We start from the raw sequence: 23,063 nt of genomic DNA, 5'->3' as shown, positions 1-23,063 counted from the left end.
TTTTTTATTTTTTTCCACAGCAACTGTTAAACTTGCCTTATGTCTGTCAAAAATAGTAGAAAATAGTACTTTAACTGTAAGGGTAGATTAAAAATGATACTTTAACAGCGAGGATAGGATAAAAACTTTATTTCTTCTCGCACGTTTTTTAATTGCTTCCATTTTTGAAAATTTTTGTATCCCTTTTTATAAGTTATTCGGGATTTAAATGGAAGTAGTTTGGATATGGCTTTTGTCGCCCCAGCCTGAATATCTGTTGGTAACTTACTTATTTCGTTTTGAGCCATTTCTAGCTCTGATTCAATCAGCAATCGACACGAAAGAGAATTAAAAAATATTGACTCAAAACTGACAACTAAAGAGACAGCTTTATTTATTTGTCAAATTACATAGAAACCAACGCCAACCCAGCACAATATTTTTTCTACTCGTAATAAATTCCTTGAAATAATAATTTCTGAATATTTTTTAAAACGTAACTCGCTATGGAAAAAAATATTGTTTTATACACGACGATAAAATTGCATTATCGTCTCCCGAAATTAATTCACTCGCGATTTCATCGCTCGTGAATTAATCTTTTCGGTCGACGATAAAATACCATTTTATCGTCTTGTATAAAAAATAACTATTATATGTTTAGTTTCTTGTTCCAGTGGAGAAAAATACGTAGATTCCAAATTAAACATGATTTAAAATCAATCAGGAAATATTTCAATAGAAAAAATTCAATATATTTTTTTTTATTTTCACAATTGAATACCTTGGTTATTTTAGGCTTTAGGTTTGGATTTGAAAAACGTTAAAGACAAAATATGAATCTTTTATCGAGATCTACCAGCCCCGAAAATATTTGCACTTATTTAAGACTCACCTTGTATATTTTCTTGTTATACAGACTTTAAACAAAATTATTTATATCTTTAAATTATTATAGTATTAATATATTTCTTTTGTTTCAAAATTAGTCGGGTGATAAATGAAATAAAATAACATATTTTAAGTAGTGCTGGGATAACTCGATTATTGAAATAACCAATGACCTCTAAATAAAGTAGACCCGGCGTTTCATTCATAAAAAGAAAAAGATCAGAATCAGACATTCGTTTCTAGTTCTATGCGAGTGGGAACAAGATGGGCTGATCGCAGTCATAAAGGATTCCCGAGAGAATGGCAATGCTGTTCAGAGATCTTGAGAATGTGTGCCAGTGGCGTAGTTACTTTGATTGTAATATAAATATAATTTAATATTATATTCCCGTAAATATGATTTTTGGATACGATATATTGTTGTGCTCGATGGCTCTTCAAATTTTGAAAATGACTACTTTTACACTCCAATAACTTCTATACGAAAATAACTAATTGAAATATTATGATAGGCACATTTCCATAGTAATGTCTGTAAATTGCTCCAGTAGTAATATAATCCATCAAGCATTCAATGAATACGAGCCGAAGACGACTTTTATAAAACATTTATGTGAATTAATGGATATTATTTTGATTGAAGCAACGGTGGAAAATGAGAGTATTTTAAAACTGTCGTGACTAATTGCAATTTTATATTATGTATAAAAATATTACTATATAACAACAATAACAAAAAGATTTTTGTTAAACAAAAGAAAATTTTAAAAATATTTATTTATTTCTGGATCAGTTTCTTCGCGTATAATCGGGACCTTGTAATGAATAAATAATTAACCTTTCATTAGAAATTGCCAAACAAAAAATAAGTAATGCTTTATAAAACATATCAAACAAAGACGCATTCATCTTTTAAATTATATAATTTTTTTAGTCTTAATAAACAAAAAAATGCATTCCTCTATTACCACAAAAATGATACCATCGAAAAAAAAACGGCGTCAAAAATGACAATCGATGATAATTTTGGCGAGGTGATATGTCATGACCCCTACTCTTGTTTATTTTTTAATGGCACTTATACTGGCAGTAATAGGCCTCAAGGTTGTATTTGATTTTTAAAAATGGTGTAGTATAAATTCGAAAAAAAATTTTTTGGATATCGATTTGTGTTTCTGGAAACGTTCTATCGTTTTATAATTTTTCTATAATTAGTATTAGTTTTTGACAAGTTTTATGTCAATTTTTAATAAACGACCTCTAGAAATAGACCTCTCCAAAATTATATTCGATTGTTATTCCCAGCAGTCTTTGACGCCGTTTTTTTTTCGATCATTCGGTATTTAGTATGTTAATATCAAACGTACTCTTCCTTTAACTTTTGCACAGAAGTTTGGAAGAGAATGGGAACAGAATTTCAATACATATCTTACATAAGTCTATCCTTGTGTTGTAGGAGGTTTGACTAAACAAGGATGAACTTATGTCTTGAAACCATTCGACTCGATTTTCTGTTCTTCAATACTGGGACGTAAATCCTCTCATTGCTCTTATGGGGAGGCCGTCGTATATTTTTTTTAATAACAATCTATCAAAGAATTAAATCAAAACTATATTACCATAGAAACGCGTTTTGTTTTTTAGGACTTTTTGAAAAGTATAACCGAGATTAACCATTTTAGAACAAGCAAAATTTTTTATGAAGGATGAACTTCTCTCAAAAATGTTTTTCCTCTTCTAAAGATAATCCGGGGACATACTGTATACTCATTTTTTATAATATTAGGAACATTTTTAGATGTTAAATGCGCGAAATTATTTATATGAGACAGGAATTGTGAATCTTATTTTAATATAAACAACAACTCAAAAGTTTTTTTTTATAAAAATATATTTTCGTGATATCCATAATATAACGATTATCATCGCAGAATATGTACTTTCAGTAAATGTCAGATTATATTTCCAACCAATCTCTGTCGACAATATTAACATTAAACATTAAAGAAAATAAACAACTTGAGGCAATTCTTCAAATTTGTAGCATTCCTCAAAAGCAAATCAATTGGATATAAAGGAAAACAGCCAAAAGTTTTAATAAAGGAAAAGAACGATGTTGAAATATTTTATAAGGATATGTTTTTTGTAGCAGTGGAAAAATACATTTTTTACAGTGAAATTAACCGTTTTGCTAATCTATGTCTATACAAAAATGATATCTATCTTTCATAGTTCACTTTTCTGATTTTGTTGAATTTTCTCTAATAAGATCTATGGAAATTCTTTTCGAATGTGCTTATATACCAGTGCCTTGAGAAGTATTGTTAATTTATTGTGTATTCTCTGGAAAAGGCCAAGAGGTCGAGAGCGTGTCCTTCTAAGGCCCGAAGGGATTATACCGAGACTAGAAACTTGCATTGAAGGATGTCGTATTTTTCCTCGAATGTCGAACATTTCCTCCCGAAAAGTCGAGGAAAAATAATTCTTTTTCCTCAATTATTCGTACAAAGACACACTTGCTTATTATACAGGAGGTCCGAATTTTATTCGGGAAACTCTAAAATTAATAAGAAAGTAAAAAAGTTCGTATAAACATTATTTAAATAAACTAAAATTCTTCGTTTCGGAGATACAGGGTGTAAAAGTTTCATTTTAATTTCGGTATTTTCCAAATAGTTTCTGAATTAACGATATTTGGATGAAAATTGGTATCAGGGTCTTTCTTGACATGAGAAATTTGATTTCGATGTCAATATGACTCCTTCTTGTAGGGGGCGCCACCTACATGTTTTTTATCTGATTTTAAGGGTCATAAGTTTTCGTGCGTACCTGTATATAACTACTGAGTGAAAAAAGATACATTTCCTTAATTTTCTACGTAAAAAATGTCTTGATAGAAAGCGTTACTAGCAACCGTTTTCAAGATATTTGGAATGGAAATAGTCAATACACCTCATTATTGACAAAAAATAAAAATATATTGAGTAGATATACCAGGTGCGTCTCAAAAGCTCACCCCTATAGTTTTTTTACTTTTTTGGATAAAAAAAACAGATTTGGTATATTAATATATGACATAAATTAGGATTGATTGACGAATTAAATTATTCTTGGTCACTTCCTGTTTCACCGAAAATGACTACAACTTTTGATTTTTAAATCACACCTTCGGTATGTTTTAACTTTATTCGATAAAAAATGACACTCTGACTAGAATGACATATCATATGTCAACTTTTGACATTTTCGCATATAGTTTATTTCAGTTCATAACGACAATTTGACTCCGAATTTGAAATATCAAATTATTCGTAAAAAAGTGTTTTTTCCAAATATACTAATGAGCCACCCTTGTTCCATTTGAAAAAAATGAGATATGATTAAATATACGATTTAGGCATCTTTTAACATTAAGCGATCAAATCTATTTTTCCAAGGCTTCTTGATTAAAAATTAGTGTTTTTTTTAACACAGCCATGGCACTCTAGATTGAAATTTAAAATACATTATTTTTTAAGCGAAAATGTCAAAAGCTGACATATCATATGCTATACTAAAAATTAACAGAGAGTGCTACTTAAAAATCAAAAGTTGTAGTCTTTTCCTGTAAAACAGGAAGTGACCAAAAACAAATAAAAACGCTAATCAATCCTAATTTATGTCATATACTAACATACCAAATCTCTTTTTTCTTACCTAAAAAATTAAAAGAGTTATAGAGGTGAGCCACTTTTAAGGCTCACCCGGTATACTTATTTGGCTGATATGATAAATTTACAGAAATGTTATAGTTTCCAGACACACAAATCTATTTTCAAAAAATTACTTTATCTCGAATTTTAAACTACCCAATTCAAAAAAAAAAATCATAATTACCCAACATAAAAATAACACATACAACCTTCTTAAGGTCAAGCGCCATTGAAAAATGAACAAGTGTACGGGCCAAGTAAATTACTCTAGAGATTGATCTCGCCAAAATTATCATCAATTTCATTCCACAGCCATCTTTGACGCCTTTTTTTCGATCGTATGGTATATCACCAAACCAAACCAAACGCTGCCAAGTTAAATAAGAGGTACTGGAATCAAACAGAATACGGCCCTGTAAATCCATATCGCACCAAGTTCGTTCGCCTAGGCTACACGGGTACTGAAAGAAGATCCGTTAGCATTCGTTTCCTGTAATAGAAAAAGACAGTGCGAGTACTTTCAGTCGTGTTCACCGAATCCCGACGCGAGTGTTTGTGGTGTCAGTCGGAGAGCGGTTTATTGAAAACAGTGCGAAGGCGGCTGGTAAAAATGCTATGAAGTTACGGTTACGGTTAATTTTCTTATTGTGATGATTGGATCTGTTATCTATGGTTGTGTTGTTACCTGACCAATGTTATGTTCGTTGTAGAATAGGCACGCTCATTATACTATTTTCGTATTTCTGAATAATATTCAATTATAAATGAATAAACTACTTCCCTGAGCATCGGTAACCTATACAGGGTGGTCCGAAATGTATTTGGGAAACTTCGGCGGCATATTCTGCAGGTAAAAATAAGTAAAAAAGTTTGTATAAATTTATATCCTAAAATGTTTATTTTCGGAGATCTACTACATGTTGTGGAAGTTTCATTTTTGTTTCGATTTTTTCCAAGTAATTTCTAAACTAACCTCCATAAAAATTGGCGTTTAGTTTTTTTTTAATTCTACTTATAAGGGGCGCTACCTACATGTTTTTAACCGATTTGCGGAGTAATAACTTTTCGTCCGTACTTGTATAAATTATAAAACTATTGAGTGAAAAAATGGTAATTATTGGGAAAACTGGAAATCGTCCGATTTTCACCAAAATTGGTATACACACTATTTTGAGGTCATAGATTACGAATCTGAACTTTTTTCTTGGCGGTCTCTTACCGTTTTTCAGAAAAACGGAAGAAGATTTCAACATTGAATTTTTCTTTATTTCGGCCCTATAAAGTAATAATTTCACTATATTTTCATTATATTATAGTTTATCTAAAAGCCACTTGATTGGGGATAGAAAAATGTCCAAAATTTTACTGAAAAACATTTTTCTTAACAAAGAAAATTGTGACCAGATGGAAGTTTCATATTTGATATATCCTTCTTTCTCTCTCCTATGTAAGGAGAGAGACAAATATATTCAAGACCTAATCTAGAAATTTGAAAATTTACAACGTTGCCATATCTTCAATTTTTTCGGATGATTAGGGATTTTAAATAAATTACCTATTATGAGATCAACAATAATTAAATATACCTACCTATATCCACAAAGTTACGCGGAAGAGTTTTGATTGCATTGGTTTCAACTTCCATGCGGAGGGGGTTAATCTTTTTTTTTTGTTTTATTTATAACCACGAAGTTGCACGAAAGTGTTTTGATTGCATTGGTTACAACTTCCATGCGGAGGGTGTTAATCTTTTGTTGTTATATTATATCAAAAAAAGATTAACCCCCCCCCCCCGCAAAGAAGTTATATAAAGAATATTTATAACCACGAAGTTGCACGAAAGAGTTTTGATTGCATTGGTTTTAACTTCTTTGCGGAGGGGGTTAATCTTTTTTTGATATAACAAAAGATTAACACCCTCCGCATGGAAGGGAACACCCTCCGCGACCGCATTTCGTAATCCCAGAATGAGCGAAAAAAACACGCTAAATTTAGGTTTAGCATTGGCAACGTTGCTTTAAATGCCAGAAACACATAACCCAACATTTTCAGATTGTTTACAAATTTATTTTAGTAAATTTTCCTCTATTATGCATAGAATTGATTAAAAAAGTAACAGAAAATAGCAATAACATCATTGTTTATTGAATACCTAACAAAACATGTGCTAGAAAACCTTAAAAATATGAGAAATTAAGAAAAATTCTATGTTGAAATAATTTTCCGTTTTTCTGAAAAATGGTAAGAGACCGCCAAGAAAAAAGATTTGTAATCTACGACCTCAAAATAGGGTGTATACCAATTTTAGTGAAAATCTGACGATTTCCAGTTTTCCCAATAATTACCGAAAAAATATATATTTCTGTAATTTTCTACGTAAAAAACGTCTCTTGGTAAAATTTTCTACGTGTACCCGTTACGAATGGAATATAATATGTTACGGGTGATACGCGAAATTAACTAATTCGTGAATTAACCGGTTAAAATGCGAATTAATCATCACAGTCGGTTAAATCTAAAAGAAACAAATATATTTTAAAAATGTTCGCAAATTATCCGGTTAGAACACCAATTATACAATATGACCTGTTATATCCTGTGAACACTTGGCTATTTCGCGAATTGGCCGGATAATATGTTAAGCGAACAATTAATATCACATTCATAGGCGTGAGCAAGAAATGAGAGGCAATTTTATTACATATACTTTTATTTACAAAAAAATACAAATACCATTTACTCTATAAACGTGAAGGACCAGTGGTGCAGCGAATATATAAAATATATCTAGTCTGGTTGAGGCCACTTCATTAGCTGTTTTCGATTTTAGTCTCAATTGTACAACCATAGTTAAGTAGTCCTGATAGCCTATGGTACACACATCATAACATTATAAACTACGATATTGTTGAGAAGTTTTGGAGACTGTATTTTTTGCCTGCTTAACACATTCAATAATTATATTAGTATAATCATCACTGTTTAAATAGTCGGTATTAACATATTTTTAGTAACTGCCATTTTAAAAAATTAAGAACACAAGAATCGTTTTATACGGTTGCTCTGGGGTAATTCGCGTTTTAACCTGTTTGCGGTGGATAATACGCGAAACTAAGACAGATTCGGGTTTTATCCATCACTTTTATATAATTCGCGTTTTAACCGGTTAATTCGCGAATTAGCTAATTTCGCGTATTATCCGTAACATATAGAATAATATGGAATAATAGGATGGAAATAGTCAATACATTGACAAAAATAAACATGTCTCAGTCATAAACATGCCTCAAGTCATTTGACTGAAATGACAAATGTCAGATTTCTTTTATTTTTTTTATGCCAATCAAGAATTTTTTTAGAATAAAATACGACAAAACAGTCTCTAATTCCAAATTTGTTTATTAATATTTATCCAGTAAACAAGTATAAGTTTTGTCAGTTATAACATGTATTGACCATTTGGATTCTGAATATATTGAGAATAATGATTACTCGTAGCGATTTTTACCAAGAAACATTTTTTACGTAAAAAATGACAGTATTTTTTTTTCACTCAGTAATGTAATAGAGATATGGACAAAAAGTTACTACTCTTCGGAACACCCAAAAATATGCAGGTGGCGACCCCTACAAAAAAAGTAATAATGAAAAAAAAATAATCTTCTACACCCTGTATCTCCGAAACATTGCATTTTAGGACATAAATATATACGAACTTTTTTACATATTTTTATCTACAGAATATACTGCCGAAGTTTTCCGAATATAATTCGGACCACTCTTTATATCTGCCTAGAAGACTACTTGTTTGTTGGATTATATTCATATTTTAGTTTATATCAGTAACGGCTCCTGAGTTCTAAAGAGAGAGGGTAGGCATAACCTTCACAAAAAAACTCTACCGTTTCACTCAATTATGTATATACAGGGTGCCCCATTCTTGTGCGTTTAAGGAGGTTTCTTATATTTGAGTAGAGATACAAAAATGCGGTTTTCACATCACTATGCTCCTTTTTTTTTATTAAACTAAAGATGTTACACGCAGATTTGTCCTAGCCCTCTTAGTTTCTGAAATCCAGCGCAGTTGCTGCATTTTTCGACTCTTCACGTATTTCGGTTATCTCATCAGGAAGGTAAAAACTGAGTTCTATGGAGCTTCTCAGGTAGAATTCAGTGGCGTAACTAGTTTTCGCTTAGCTCTCATTCTTGAAATATATTTTTTTAAATGGGGCACTCTATATACTATTTCTTTATTTTATTTGTCTTGCTATGAGCCTTTCAAAAATATAAATATGCTTTATGCTTATTTTTAATTTTTGATTGACAGCCATGTTATCTAAAAACTGCACAAATTCATTTTCAGTGCAGTTTATTAAGATAACACGATGAAAATTTAAATTAAATTAAATAATACTCTTTTTAACTAGATCGTTTTATGCTAAAAAGTTAAATAATGCATTTTACCTTATTTTAAATCCACTCATAAACGAGAAACCCTGTAAAACACGAAAGTTTTTAGCAAGGCGTCCTATTTTATTCTAGCCTTCTTAGTTTTTTGACCCCGCCGTATCTTGGTTATCTTATAAATTATGAAAACGGTAAAATTGTGTTCCGTAGAGTTTTTCACGTTAAATCAATGACGTAACTAGTTTTTCGCTGGGAGCTGTCATTTTCGAAATATGACTGGAACTTCTGTTTTTAAATGGGACACCCTGTATATTACACTTTTATTTTCATTATTTTGTTCTGAGCTTTCTAAAAATACAATATAAGACTTATTTTCATAAGAGAGGTAAAAAATGCATTATTTATCAGCCAATTAATTACCAATAACCAAAATTTGGCTTTGCATTGCAAAATGTTACGACCGCTTACATTAAAAAGTTAAATAATTATGTTTTTTTTTTAACTTGTTTATGAAAGTAAGTGGCCATATGATCGAAAAAGAAACGACGTCAGCGATGGCTATGAAATGAAGATTTTTGAAATGAAAAACTTTCATTTTACATGTAAAATTTTATGGAGAGTAGTATTAACAAGTAGTAACGCCACTGAATTCTACGTAACAAACACTATGGTACACTGTTTTCACCTTTTCGATAAGTTATATGATAACCGAGATACGAGTTATATCGCTGATTGTATTCACCCTGTATTTCAGGAAGTAAGACAGCTAGGAGAAATCTGTCTCCAGCATTTTTCGTTCATAAAAAAGGAACATAGTAGTGTGAAATCCGTATCTTTGTACCTCTTTTGTACCTCTTTAGTGTAAAAGACACGACAATGGGTCACCTTACACAGAAATGATTGTCTATTAATATTATTTTTCTGAGCTGCTTTCAGCTATTATACCTAAAGTTAATAGTTTTTGGCATACTTTTACTATATATTATTAATATTACCTGTGTTCTAGAAAAGATTTTTCTCTAAAACTATAAAATACAGTCCAAAAACGGCGACCTTTTTATTTTTTAGGGTTCCGTACCTCAAAAGGAGAAAACGGAACCCTTAAAAGGATCACTTTGTTGTCTGTTCCTCTGTCTGTCAAGACCCTTTATCTCGGGAATGCCATGAAGGTATCGAGTTGAAATTAAAACCATACTCAAGTCTACAGTCCCTTGAAACTGTGAAAAGATCAATCTTCTAAGTTAACGTAAAACAAGATACGGCCGTTTATGTCGCAAAAAACGCATAATTTCGACGTCCTTAATCAAAACGCGCTTCTCTATGGTAATATAATTTCGTTTTCGTTCTTTGATAGATACTTATTGAAATAATTTTAATTAGCGTCATATTACGTATATAAAATTTATTTAGTCCAATGCTATGGAAGGGGTGATAATAATTATGGAACAATGTGCTACCTTTATCAACCGCAAAAATATCACGTTAAGCTTGATTTTCATGTGTCCGTTGTCCGTTGATACGATGGTCCGATATTAATTTTATTGGTTGACTTTAAAGGCTTCAATTGGTTAGAAACGGTTAACCAATCCAAGTCTTTACATTCAACCAATAAAATTAATATCGTATCATCGTATCGTCGGACAACGGATGCATGAAAATCAAGCTTTAATGAAAGTTTTTATTCAACCCTATTTTCATGTTTTTTAAATTTCTCTAAAACGGTACGAAAATTTGGAAAAGCATAAACAAGATTAACCATATTAGAACGAGCAAACATTTCAGTGAAGAAAGTATTTTTTTATTAAGTGAGTTGGTCAATAATTAAAGGTTAATAAAGGACTGGTATAATAAATTAAAAAGCTATATAAAAAGTTAATAAATCATTCATTAATGTAAAAGCAGTCAACAAATTTTGGATTTTCTTTAATTTTTATTTAAAAGATATAATATATTGATATTATGGTAATATAGGTAGTAAATTAAATTTAAAAAAAAAAGAAAAAAAGTGGTTCTCGAAATTTGAGCTAACAAATCATTTTTTTTTAATTATCAAAGTTTAATAACTCAGTTATTTTGGACTTCTTTGGAAGGCAACGAGAAAATTTGATTCTTTTATTGAGATCTACCAACCCTGAAAATATTTGCACTTATTTAACACAACTTATTAGGAAATTCAATATTCAAAAATATACTCGAGGGGTGTAGTAACAAAACGTACAATCTCCTTCTGTGTCAATTTTGAGAAAATCACGAAAGACTCTTATAAATCAAAATATAGATGCAAACATAATTTTCAATGGCTCTGCAGTTTAAGATAAGTACTTAGTATATCTTGCTACATGAAAAATAAAAAAATATTGCGGATTAACTTCGAAATTTAAAAATTTAATTTGGAGATTGTACATTTTGAAACTAAACTGTGGAGATTGTACATTTTGAAATTAAATTGTAGTAATTGACCGACTTAACAGCAAAAATAATATCGACGAAAATAAAGTAGTTTATTCAAATACAAAACATCTTATTGTTGAGGATTCAAACTATCTTTTCTTATCTAAACTTTAAATCTAATTAAGTAAATCTTAAACTCTCACGCTGTGTCCCTCATGAAAATACTCGCAAATTTCTTTTTCTCCTTTATCCTCCTCAGACTGTTCTTCTGCCTCATCTAGAACGAATTTATAAAATTCCAAATCTTTATCTTCTTTCCAGTTTTCACCATAATGACCTTTCAGCAAAGCAGTGATGGTGCGATTTTTTTTCCTTTATCACGTTTTGTTTTTCAATAATATTTGGTACAATATCACTTAAACGTTTGTAAATCGGTTTATCAGCACCTAAGTCAATCTTATAGAGGTAACTTCTCCACGTACCTGGATTCCATTCCTCAATCCTTTGGTAATTATTATCCGCTAATATTATTAGATTAATATATTTAACTAAATAACGTGGTCTTGTTGTGGTTTCTCCTACTGGTTGTTTGGAGATTGCACGCTTTGATATTTACGTGTCAGTGGAGATTGCACGTTTTGAAACTAAAACCAACATTTGAGCGTAAAATACAATTGGCTATTGCCCATTTTGATGCTAAATAGCATCTTATTCTAATGCAGCTCGAAATGTAGTATCCGAATCATATTTTACCGCATTTTTTATAAAAAGTGGAGATTGTACGTTTTGTTACTATACCCCTCCGTAAATTCCCCCCTTAATTTCTTTGTTGTACGTTACCCGTGATATATGAAATTAAATGCGTTATTTTATTAAATATATAAAATTCTTAATTAATGGTTTAATGCAATATAGCCATGATAACAAATAAAAATAATTTACTTGGTAATGTAAAAAGTTTTCTTATATTGTATAATATCTCACAAAAACGACGTCAAGTTAATTTTTTATCATACGGTATCATATAAAGGTAAAGTGTAAGTAAAAGTCAACATACAATAAGTTTCCAAGTTGTTCTTTGTTGAATAGCGAGGAAAAAAGAAATCCATCAATATAAAGTGTCACATTTAAAAGGAATCCCAGGAATAATACAAACAACGAGAAATTCTTAAAAACTTTCAATAGATACCAGACTTCTTTATGAACCCATAATAACATTCTGAAGAAGAAAAATACCAGATATATATCACTAGTTTTTGTGAAAAACAAGTCAAATTTATTTTGCTGTAGGCACAATATTAAAAAAGGATATAAATTAATGAAGCTATATAGAAAGGCATTTATGTACAGGGGGTCCTACTAAGAATAGCTCTCAGCTGTATCTCGGAAAGTATTAGTCGCAGGGCTTGCGGAAAAAAAAATATAACTAAAGAGACTATGAGAAATTGCTGTAAATTATTTTCAAGTTTGTAGAACGGCCGCTAGAGGGCGCAATTTAAGATATCAATGACAGTGAACAAGAAAGTATTAGTCGCAGGGCTTGCGAAAAAAAAAATAACTAAAGAGACTATGGGAAATTGCTGTAAATTATTTTCAAGTTTGTAGAACGGCCGCTAGAGGGCGTAATTTAAGATATCAATGACAGTGAACAAGAAATGACGCCTCAGTGAATTCATGGTAGGCTTTGGAAAAAGGTTGCTTTTAAAGGGATAGTTTAAACATCAAAATATTATTATATCAACATTTTGATAGTCTCAGCAGCGTTTATTATCTTTTGATTGCCTTTCTAAAAATTCCTTTCTTTCGAAGAGAAAAAAACGCTGCTAAGACTATCAAAATGTTGATCTAAGAACACTTTGACGTTTATACTACTACGTCAAAAGCAATTTTTTTTCAAAGCCTACCATATATGACTTCACTGAGGCGTCGTTTCTTATTCACTGCCATTGATATCATAATTATGAGATATTAATACATCTGGCAGTATGGTATTATGATATATTGTCGATTTTAGAATAAACTAATCGATTCTATATTATTTTTTTTATTAGAATGGTCACAATCAAGAGGGCTACTCTTTTTGAGTATACACCATGGTATACTGTCTAATAAAAATATGTGGGGTATATTTATTAATTGTTATTAATAAAATTGTGTTTACCAAGGAAATCAAAATTGACAAAATATCGAGATACAACTTGCAATCGGCATTAAATGGCCTACACAATTTTATTAACAAGAGCAAAATGTTTTTTTTTTAATATTCCAGTGATAACCCCCCCAGTGGCACAAATGTGCTTAAAATGGTTATATAGAGTGCTATATAACAATTCATGATAAATATGTACTATTCTTTAAGTGCTTTATAAACCCTAATACGATAGTTATAAACACGAAATAGGCGCAGGTTTATAAAACAATATACTTATAGTACGTTAAAAACCCTCCGATAACGTTTACAAAATAATATTGAGTACATTACAAAATATTTATAAAACTGTTTTATAAAAGATTTATAAATATTTTAAAAATAACATATTTGTCTCAGTTAAAATATTTTTGTAGCATGCATCTGCATTTTTGTTTTTTAGTTATCAAGAATAAAATTATAATATTGTGTTTTTATACTGACCAAGATAAAACTGATTTTAAAATGGCAAAGTACACATATATTCTATTTAAATGAGAGATATGGTTAATTTAAAGAAAGATGTAAATTGTATAAAAAGTATATCGCCTAAAACGCTCCAGGAGTCGAATTTTCCTGCGGAGCAAATTTTACTGATATTATATATCCATATTTGTGGAAAAATTGAAGGCGCTTTCATTTCAATAAGATTTTGCAGTTATAATAAATATTTAATTTTTAGGAAATTACTGCAAAATTAGCTGTAAACTGGAAAATCGACATTGTCCAATATCCGATATTATTGGAAACTAATTCGTTTCTTATAAATACGTTTATTTTGAATTAAATTTCGATTACTTTGCTTTGCAAATCCCGACTCGATAAAATGGCCGACATACAGTAGTCCAAATTCAACATAAAATCATGGCGTCGACTAACAAAACATTTTTGTGCTTGTTATACAATTAACTTGTTTTACAATGATGCTATACGGAACATATTTGTTTTATTACTTAAAATAATGTCGGCAAAATACAATTAAATTCGTCTATATCTTTCGGTGCTGTCACATTTACAACATTAAAATTATAGACTTGTGTTTTTAAATTCGCTAGTAGGTTCATCAATACAAAACATAGGAAGACATTTTAAAAAATTAAAATTTTCTCGATTTTTCTACGGCAAATAATTAGAAAAAATACATAATTAAACACAAATTTGACTTTTAATTAAACTTGCAGACTTTATTTTTATTCTGGCAACATTGGATGACTTTCTTTCCTTCACCTTTTAGATAGGAACGCTACGGAATAATAACGTAGAAATGGGCCTCACTACTGTTTGACCAGCGGATCTGAACCTACGGAAGGAATGCGAGAAAAAAAAATCGATATTGCCACGTTTATCTATAAAATTGCAAAATTGCCAGACATGAACTATAAATTTAATATATTTTTATTATATATAATGTGTTTAGCATATATTCTGACGTATATTATTAAGGAATTTTAACGTAGTTCATATTGTTCGATATGTTTTATTTAATAACTTATTTCTTTCATTCTGTATAATCTGCTTATTATGAAAGTTGAAGATTTTTCAACGATATCATTAGCAAAACCGGCATCGCCGCGCATGCGGCCGCCTATTCGTCGAACATGATTGACCAGAGTACGTCACAGGATTTGTTACCACGCGGTTGCCATGGCTTTTACGCCTTTCCTATTCGCTTGCTTTATCCCCAACTTCACGGTCTCTTCTGAAAAGAGTAGGAATATTGAATACTATTGAAATATCCAGTGGCGGTGTCATTTTTTTGATCATTATTACTTTATTTCATTATTTTATACCGGTTATCCTAAACTTTATTCCTATATTTTTAGTATATTTGATAGTTAAGTTGTGTTTTATTGTTTTGTTATCTTGTTATAATGTTTTTCGTTCGTAGTTTTTAATTATTAATATCAAGTTTGATCGTATATTTGTGTTTTAAAACGAATAAATTTGTTAAGGGTAAGACGCTACATAGTCAGACAAGAGAAATAATAGCTAATTTATATAGGTAAGTTAATAATAACGTGGATGAAATCTCATTTGGTGTATTTCCTTGTGTTCATAATAGGGTTTGCGATGAAGAAGCTACAGAGAGTTCGCTTGAGTTGCCGCTTAAACGTAAACTTGAGCGGATATTTCTTTATACCGGAGTTAGCGTATCGGCTATAAAAAAATTCACACAGAAGATAAAAAAAAGGCTGAAAACTAACCCCGATAAAATGATATCCTCTCTGGAAAGAAACGACCACGTGAGACTGCTGTCGAAAAGCTCAACGACTTTTTCGAAGTGGTCAGGAATTTGATAAATAGATTTTATCTCGAATTCAAACTCGTCCCCACAATTAGAAAGCTTTTGCAAAAATTGCAGGAAGAATCGAATTTTCCTTTTGCAGGGAAACGCTTAGGGGGTTATTAAAATCAAATGAATTTTTTTGGCGTAAATGTTAAAATAACAGATAAATATTAATGGAGCGGCCCATTATATTGCAGAGAGAGATATAAATATATATACGCGAAATTCGAAAATATAGCCAAGTATTATCTATTTGGATGTAACATATGGGTAGACAATGACCTAACCTTTAAAAACTGCTGGCGGAGCGATACCATATCTGGTGTAATAGGCAATATTGGATCTACTGGTGAGTAAAATTATGTTTTGTTTGCGCTTCCAAAGTTAACTATTTTCAAGATTTTTTTGCTGGAAATAGTTATATCTAAAATTATGTATTATAAAAAAAATATAGTTAGTACAGATATATAAATAAATATACCTCAAGACTCAGTCTTGATCATCTGCTGATGGCAGACATGGTTAGCGAAACATGCGTCCAGTGTAAAATTAAAAGTGTTTTGGTGTATTGTACTGATTTAGTGTTTTATTTTGCTGTGTAACACCAAAGGTTCCAACCCCCAGCTGTAATTATTTCTTCTATTATATTAACAACACAATAATAAAATGATTCAAAATATTTAAGGGAGCTTTAATAAAAGCTTTTAGTGTTTATCTGCTAACTCAACAGTAACGATTCAAACAGCATAAAGTTTTTTAAAAAAAATTATTAATCTGAGTATTTATGATACACATTATTTTCATATAACACCGTACGCCCATGCCTATTTTATGAATGAAATTGGGCGTGTTTTGTTTACAACTGCATTCCCCTGCCGATACCCCGTAGCTACAGATCCGTTGGTCACACTATACTATGTAGTCGAACCGGGTTCCAATATAGCAATATTGTTGCACTTCATGTGTTATTCCTCTATTTCAAAACCTGTTTATTTTTTATTAATTTTGCTTATGTTATTTATTTTTTGTTAGCTACACTTAGACACAAATATGTTTAATATCAAAAATAAAACCTTCCAGTTAGAAATACTTCACATTTTAGAGATAAAATCACAATTTTAAAATACATTTTAAACTCTGACCAAAACCAAAGTTTGAGGTTAGTGCTATAGTATGTTTATAAGGTTTCCTCAATAACATTTTTGTATTTGGGGAAACACTTTTGTTTTTTAATCGCTTTATAAGAATTTTAATTCGTTTCTTTAACAGCAATTATAAAATTGTTTTCTTAGAGTAGCGGTCGCGACTAAATTATTGCGAAGACCAAATTGTTTTATAAATCAATCGTAGAAACAGCTATAAAACATGTCGATAATGTTTTAATAAACTAAAATGCATATTTTATAGCTGTTTTGTAAATATTTTATAATTGTTTTAAATTATATTATAAATTATATTATAAATCAATTATATCTAGCTCAAGCATAAATAGTTGTATAAGATTTGTTATATAAACGTTCCTGAGCATATTAACGAATATATTTATAAAACTGTTTTATAAATTTGTCGCCACAACACCTATATAACAAAATAACAACACACATTTGTCTCTATGATAAATTTGTTTTCTTTGCGTTTATTATATAACAATTCAGTGTATGAGATCGCTTTAATAAATCGTATATCACTTCACTCTCATAATAATTTATTGTGCTACTTGGGCCATATGCACGTCCCTGGTGAATCTGTCGACACATTTTTAACATTAAAATATGTAACACTTATAAAATAATAATAACTTCTGCCCTCAAAAATTTCGGAGGTCTAAAGGTCGCGCGCGGACTCTGAGTCCGCATGCTAAATTCAAGAGGTTTAAGCGTTGCAAGTGGTGTAAAGACATAAAGTAATATGATAATCAAAATAACAATTATTTATTGACTTACTTTATTACAAATAGTTAACATAAACATAAAACAGGCAAAAAAACAAATTAATAAATGTTATTCAAAAACAAAAATAATTAATAATAATGAAAAAATCAATCCGTATAACAGTCATTACAGAATATTTGTGCGTGCTCAAAACATACGAAATTGTGACACTGTACAAAGAGTAACGTGTTGGTCTGTTTTTTCCACCTATCACAATTCTGTAGTGCCAATCCTATGGTAATACTGTATTCAGTGCTTCAGAATCTGAAGTTTATTTTTCAGTATCAGAATTTATTTTGGGCCCTTGTCTTTCTATAATATCCACTTCTCGTTCATCCTTTCCATCGTCCTGTTCAGTAGTTAATTTGTCATCTTCGTTCAAACAGTCTTGCATGAGCTGTTGCAGTCTTTCTTGCAGAGTACATCTAAAAAATAATTTAATAAAAAAAGTTGATTATTCATTTTTTTATCACAATTTGCACTTTTTCAATTAAAACAAATCAGTAAAATAACTTACCTTGTTCGATATTATAAAATTATTGATGTAAAAATAGTATCACAAACGGTCAAGCGCGGACTGACACTCCGCATATGAGTATAAAAATATATTAACTACCCTAAACGATGTGCAAACGTATACTTCTCCTAAAATATGCAGAGACAGGAAGATATTAAGCGGCGCAGCATCTGATGTTTCCAGATTTTCAAATTATAGGGAAAAATAGGTACCTGCGGACTGAGAGTACGCGCGCGACCTCCGGATAGTTAATTTGAATCACTAAAAGCATCGAAGCTTGAAAGAAAATTATTATAAATCGAAAAAAAATACGACTTGCTATAAAAAATAAATCTTATTTTTACGTGATTTGTCTTCCCACGAGAGAAGGCCCATGTTTTCTAAAATACCCTGTATATCACTGTGAGTTTTGTATCAGGTTCTGATTCAGTAATTGAATTATTTTATATATACTTTTTATTACGATTCCGAGCATAAGCCTAAAAGGAACACATGTAAGCCGCAAACTTCTTCTGTTTTTTTTTCAGAGTTCTTAAATCTTCCATTTAACTCAAATCGTACATGTACAGGGTGGCGCCTCTCATACGCCGCGGAAGCTCCAAGGAGAACGGTAGTTTTTATCGAAATGAAATTTTGGCTGCACTGAGAGCATTTTATAAAAATATATAGAATTATGCAGGGTGTCCCCAAAAAAAGTTACACATCAGAGTGGTGTTTTTTCTAACGGAACACCCTATATATTAATTGATTTTGGAATTCTAGGGAAAAAATGAAGGTGAGTTTTACTAAAGAAGCATATACCTAAAATCTAAGTATTTTGACATATTTCACATTTTGTGAAAATGAAGAGTAAATGTTAAATTTCGATAACAGCTACCAAAATTTTAGTAGACCTTGTATAGCCTGATATTTAATTATAGTAACCATTGTATGTTAAACCAAATTGAAATTTGACTCGAAAAGTTATACAGGGTGTAACAAAATTAATATGGAACATTAGCCACTTTTAAAAGCAAGTTACTCCTTTATATTAAATAGAATAGCCAGTATATTTTTCTGGTTTTCAATGGGGAATTTATACATCTTCAAAATATTATTAAGGTTGTTTGCACACTGCATTCACCAACTAATAGATTCATATCAATTTTCTCTGATGTAGGATAAGTATACATTTTCGGAAAATTACTGAGAATTTTTTTTGTTCTAACTGACACAAAATGATAACTAGTTGTTAAAGTTGGACTAATTAGACAGCTATGTTGAAGTAACTTCAGACATATCAAGTGATGTAAAATACCCGGGTATATATTTTTTGGGGTAAATACCGGGGTAAATACCCGGGTAATTTACCCAAATCGAGTATATATCAGGGTATAATGAAAAAAAAATCTACTACCGCCGTGTAATACTTTAATACTTATGAAATATACTCGGAAATATAAGTACTTAGAAATATTTTTTTAATTTTAATTTAAATTATGATTGTGTGTCTGCATAAGGAATATCCCCCTCCATTTCAAGGTTTGAATCCGATTCGCTTGTTTGGTAATGGTTATTTTCGTCCTCGTCCAAATCAACATCATGCTCTTGAAGTATTTTTCTCTTCTTGGGTGGTCGAAAAGTGGAAGATGTAGATGGAGTTGCTGCCAACGTTTGCAGATCCGAGACTTCCAGGCTATTTTTATTTGTTGCAGGAATAGAACAAACAGGTGTGACAGGACTGACTGTTTTGTTGTCACTGTTGTCAGCCTTATTGTGTATCTTCCAATTACGAGATAAATACGCTATTTTAGCTGCCCTTTTGGTAGTGTATTTCGTTTATTTGAATGAATCCAGCTAAACGTACTAAAAGTTCTTTTAGTAGCTGCGGAGGTTACGGGAGCACTAAGAATTCTGATGGACACCTCAGCAATGGAGTTTGTTCCACGTAGTCCTCTCCACCAGACAAGGGGACTTGTTATTCCTTCCCATATAAATTTTCTTGTCCATATTCCCTCTTTATCCCTATAGTCTGATAACTCAGCTTTCACTTGACCTAGTGGTAAATTCATAGAAGTGCCGATGTTACATATTAATTCAACAGCATCTATCATTTCTTTTGGACTTAAATAACAAACTTGATTTGATGGATCTAATAATGTGGCAGCAAGATGAATCTTTCCAAGAGCAAATTCCTTTTGTTCTATAACTTTTTTTATAATCTTGTCCTCCTCTGCTTTCAGCAAAGGAGATTGAGGCAAACATTCTTCTAATAACTTTTCCAACTCATTGATTTTGTTATGAACAATATGAATTAATGGTTCATTCGATTCAAATTTAGTCACCAAGTTAACAATTGGCTTTAAAATCATTATCATTTTTTCGACGCGTACCCAGAAAACTGCATCATCAGGAATAACTTTTTTTTTTAAATACCCAGTTTCGGGTAGGTAAATAAAATTTAGGTAAATACCTGGGTAAATACTCGAATTTTATTTACTTACCCGCTGGATATTTATCCGATATCACTAGACATATCACAGCCACCTAGATTTTATCAAATAATAAAGATCTACTCAGATCAAATCATATAAATGTAAATATCTAGGAAAACCTTTGTTTGAGGGTTAGGCAACCTTAATAGTATTTTAAAGAGACATGAATTCTTCATTGAATATCGGAATAATATACTGGGTGTTCCCTTTAAAATAAAAGAGTAACGTGCTTTTAAATTACCAATGTTAAATTACCAATGTTACCAATGTTCAACAGTAATTTTGTCTCACCCTGTATAACTTTTTGGATCAAGATTTAATTTGATTTAAAGTACAGTTAGTTAATTTAACTACATATTAGGCTATATCGAGTAAATTGCAATTTAGGTAGATTTTCTTGTAATTTAAAAATTGTTCTTTATTTTTAGAAAATGTTAAATATGTCAAAACCCCTATATTTTAGTCATATACTTCTCTTATAAAACTCACCTTTATTTTTCTCTCAAAATCCGAAAATCAATTATATAATCTATCGGAGGGTGTTCCATTACAAAAAACACAATTTTGACATGTAACTTTTTTTGGGGACACCCTGTAGAACTCTTTACATTTTTGAAAAGTGCTCTGAATTAACCTAAATATGCTCACAAAATTTCATTTCAATACAAACTGTCGTTCTCCTTGGAGCCTCCGCGGCGTATGAGAGGCGCCACCCTGTATAAGAGTGGATGCCGTCGCAACAGTGGCGTAGCGTGGGTTAGATGCGCCCAGGGTGAAGAGAAGGCTTGCCGCCTCCACCGCCTCCCCCTTGCTACGCCATTGCGTCGTAAGCATATTACATATTTATTTTTTATCTTAAAGTTGTTTATAAAGTAATGCATTTTTGTGTGTTCCCCCATAGCAAGTCAAGTCTGTATAGTATAAAAGCAGGTCAAGTCTGTATAACAAAGACAATACTGTACTTCCTCGCACTAATGGGCCACCCTGTATATACTATAAGAAACAAAAACGTACAGTATTTTTTTTTATGAAAACCAATCTTTTACGCTTAATGAAGAGAAGCAAAAAAATACAAAATGCCAGCTTTTTCTTCGTACTGATAAGCACAACTTATTTATATTTAAAATGCCATGTCAACCCCCATAAAACCTATAGATATTTTCTATACAATAACATCCTCAGAATATATGATGTTTGTTCTTTATTAGTATAACATTATGGAAACACAGGTTAAATTTTTTCTTACACAAATACCTGAATTAGCTTATTTGGCCAATCCATTTTATAAGCAGGAATATATTTTTATTTGAAATATCAAAGGTTTCTGATTTTAATGGTAGTGTTTATTTTAAGAAAAAGGGGGGAACAAAAATTAGTTAACTATCTCCCAATTAAAGTTTTATTATCAATTCTCTACAAAGAATGTTTTTTATTCCAAAATAGCAGTTTCGGGTTAGTTTGATTTAACATTAAATCCAAACTTCAATGAGATGGGGTACAAATTAGAAACATACTTTTTAAAAGTTAAAAGAGACAATAATATGTATTACCACATAATATTATTTGCCTCTAAGGATTTTTAACTATGGCCTGTGACCAAATGAGAGAATATGACTAAGATATTAATTTGTTGATTCGTTTTTGTCGGTAAAATTAATTAACATCTTTAGTTAAATATACACTTGAAAATAGTAATGAGAAATTTCAGATTACTAATTTTTAGTTAAATTTACTATTATACAGGGTGAGTCTTAAATAAGTGCAAATATTTTCAGGGCTGGTAGATATAGCTGGTAGAAACATATTTTCTCTTTGCCGTTTTTTAAATAAATCTAAAATAACCAAGTTATTTTACTTTGAAAATTTCCGAAAAAAAAATATTTTTGCTTAAATTTTGAGAACCATTGGATGTTTTCTGAATTTTCTTTCTTGTAAATTTAATCTACTACCTACTTATGTTGCCATATTATCAAGAAATTATGTTTTTTTACTAAATACTAAAAAAATTTCAAAAAGTTGCCAATTTTCAATTTTTTTTTCCCGAAAAAAACTTCATAATCGTGTTTCTGGAATCAATGTATAGGTACTACCCCTAAAAATATTAGCACTTATTTAAGACTCACCCTGTATAATATACAGGGTGGTCCAAACTTCTATTCTTCTTATTCCGGAAACTTCGGCATAATATTCTGCAGATAAAAATAAGTAAAAAAGTGTTTCGATTTTTTCCAAATAATTTCTGAAGTAACGGTAATATTTGGATGAAAATTGGTATCTGTGATTTTTTTGACATGAAAAATTTGATT

The 23,063-nt window shown here is 30.7% G+C and overlaps 2 protein-coding genes across 5 annotated transcripts in view; one reads left to right on the top strand and one right to left on the bottom strand.

The window, feature by feature from the left end:
• Window positions 1–23,063, bottom strand: part of LOC115874104 (BDNF/NT-3 growth factors receptor-like) — a 269,157-nt gene that overhangs the window by 44,470 nt on the left and 201,624 nt on the right. The gene's annotated exons all lie outside the window — the stretch shown is intronic.
• LOC115891846 (cytochrome P450 315a1, mitochondrial) overlaps window positions 5,083–23,063 on the top strand; it is a 79,834-nt gene continuing 61,853 nt past the window's right edge. Inside the window, exon 1 of one of the 4 annotated variants that reach the window (XM_030912445.1) lies at window positions 5,083–5,261. The gene's annotated coding sequence lies outside the window, so the exon portion shown is untranslated. The remainder of the gene's footprint in view (window positions 5,262–23,063) is intronic. The other 3 variants (XM_030912436.1, XM_030912453.1, XM_030912428.1) reach the window with 3 other exon arrangements.

The sequence above is a fragment of the Sitophilus oryzae genome, unplaced genomic scaffold, assembly GCF_002938485.1.
Source record: "Sitophilus oryzae breed Bouriz unplaced genomic scaffold, Soryzae_2.0 scaffold_1009_pilon_pilon, whole genome shotgun sequence".
Lineage (NCBI taxonomy): Eukaryota > Metazoa > Arthropoda > Insecta > Coleoptera > Curculionidae > Sitophilus > Sitophilus oryzae.
The sequence above is the reverse complement of the archived record's forward strand: the minus strand, read 5'-3'. Positions and strand labels throughout refer to the sequence as shown.